This window comes from Arachis hypogaea, chromosome 1, assembly GCF_003086295.3.
Source record: "Arachis hypogaea cultivar Tifrunner chromosome 1, arahy.Tifrunner.gnm2.J5K5, whole genome shotgun sequence".
In the NCBI taxonomy this organism is placed as follows: Eukaryota; Viridiplantae; Streptophyta; class Magnoliopsida; order Fabales; family Fabaceae; genus Arachis; species Arachis hypogaea.
In genome coordinates this window covers 53,710,486-53,712,886 of record NC_092036.1, presented here as the reverse complement: position 1 = coordinate 53,712,886, position 2,401 = coordinate 53,710,486, and the positions used below count along the sequence as shown (strand labels likewise).

Below are 2,401 nucleotides of genomic sequence, written 5' to 3'. Positions count from 1 at the left end.
AGCAAAAATGCGTTTTGAGCCAATTCTGGCGTTAAACGCCGGGCTGGTGCCCATTTCTGGCGTTTAACGCCAAGTGATTGCCCTTTTCTGGCGTTTAACGCCAGTCTGGTGCCCCTTTCTGGCGTTAAACGCCCAGAATGGTGCCAGACTGGGCGTTAAACGCCCATCTGCTAGCCTTACTGGCGTTTAAACGCCAGTAGGTTCTTCCTCCAGGGTGTGCTGTTTTTCTTCCTGTTTTTCTTTCTGTTTTTGCTTTTTCAATTGATTTTGTGACTTCTCATGATCATCAACCTACAGAAAACATAAAATAACAAAAGAGAATAGATAAAATATAACATTGGGTTGCCTCCCAACAAGCGCTTCTTTAATGTCAGTAGCTTGACAGAGGACTCTCATGGAGCCTCACAGGTGCTCAGAGCAATGTTGGAACCTCCCAACACCAAACTTAGAGTTTGAATGTGGGGGTTCAACACCAAACTTAGAAGTTGGTTGTGACCTCCCAACACCAAACTTAGAGTTTGACTGTGGGGGCTCTGTTTGACTCTGTTTTGAGAGAAGCTCATCATGCTTCCTCTCTATGGTGACAGAGGGATATCCTTGAGCCTTAAACACCAAGGATTTTTCATTCACTTGAATGATCAATTCTCCTCTATCAACATCTATCACAGCCTTTGCTGTGGCTAGGAAGGGTCTGCCAAGGATGATGGATTCATCCATGCACTTCCCAGTCTCTAGGACTATGAAATCAGCAGGGATGTAATGGTCTTCAACTTTTACCAGAACATCCTCTACAAGTCCATAAGCTTGTTTTCTTGAGTTGTCTGCCATCTCTAGTGAGATTTTTGCAGCTTGCACCTCAAAGATCCCTAGCTTCTCCATTACAGAGAGAGGCATGAGGTTTACACTTGACCCTAGGTCACACAAGGCCTTCTTGAAGGTCATGGTGCCTATGGTACAAGGTATTGAAAACTTCCCAGGATCCTGTCTCTTTTGAGGTAATTCCTGCCTAGACAAGTCATCCAGTTCTTTGGTGAGCAAAGGGGGTTCATCCTCCCAACTCTCATTTCCAAATAACTTGTCATTTAGCTTCATGATTGCTCCAAGGTATTTAGCAACTTGCTCTTCAGTGACATACTCATCCTCTTCAGAGGAAGAATACTCATCAGAGCTCATGAATGGCAGAAGTAAGTCCAATAGAATCTCTATGGTCTCATTTTGAGCCTCAGATTCCCATGGTTCCTCATTGGGGAACTCATTGGAGGCCAATGAACGTCCATTGAGGCCTTCCTCAGTGGCGTTCACTGCCTCTCCTTCCTCTCCAAATTCGGCCATGTTGATGGCCTTGCACTCTCCTTTTGGATTTTCTTCTGTATTGCTTGGAAGAGTACTAGGAGGGAGTTCAGTAATTTTCTTGCTCAGCTGACCCACTTGTCCCTCCAAATTTCTAATGGAGGACCTTGTTTCAGTCATGAAACTTTGAGTGGTTTTGATTAGATCAGAGACCATGGTTGCTAAGTTAGAGGTGTTCTGCTTAGAACTCTCTGTCTGTTGCTGAGAAGATGATGGAAAAGGCTTGCTATTGCTAAACCTGTTTCTTCCACCATTATTGTTGTTGAAACCTTGTTGAGGTCTCTGTTGATCCTTCCATGAGAGATTTGGATGATTTCTCCATGAAGGATTATAGGTGTTTCCATAGGGTTCTCCCATGTAATTCACCTCTTCCATTGAAGGGTTCTCAAGATCATAAGCTTCTTCTTCAGATGAAGCTTCCTTAGTACTACCTGGTGCATTTTGCATTCCAGACAGACTTTGAGAAATCATATTGACTTGCTGAGTCAATATCTTGTTCTGAGCCAATATGGCATTCAGAGTGTCAATCTCAAGAACTCCTTTCTTTTGATTAGTCCTATTGTTCACAGGATTCCTTTCAGAAGTGTACATGAATTGGTTATTTGCAACCATTTCAATCAGCTCTTGAGCTTCTGTAGGCGTCTTCTTCAGATGAAGAGATCCTCCAGCAGAGCTATTCAAAGACATCTTGGACAGTTCAGAGAGACCATCATAGAAAATACCTATGATGCTCCATTCAGAAAGCATATCAGAGGGACACTTTCTGATCAATTGTTTGTATCTTTCCCAAGCTTCATAGAGGGATTCTCCTTCCTTCTGTCTGAAGGTTTGGACTTCCACTCTAAGCTTACTCAATTTTTGAGGTGGAAAGAACTTTGCCAAGAAGGCATTGACTAGCTTTTCCCAAGAGTTCAGGCTTTCTTTAGGTTGTGAGTCCAACCATGTCCTAGCTCTGTCTCTTACAGCAAAAGGGAATAGCATAAGTCTGTAGACCTCAGGGTCAACCCCATTAGTCTTGACAGTGTCACAGATTTGCAAGAACTCAGCTAAA

General features: G+C 43.3%; 1 non-coding gene across 1 annotated transcript; it reads left to right on the top strand.

Moving 5' to 3' along the window:
- The first annotated feature begins 2,091 nt into the window (after positions 1–2,091).
- Positions 2,092–2,199, top strand: LOC112712862 (small nucleolar RNA R71). The gene has a single exon (XR_003157939.1). It is a non-coding gene; the product is annotated as a small nucleolar RNA R71 (small nucleolar RNA).
- Positions 2,200–2,401: the final 202 nt, after the last annotated feature.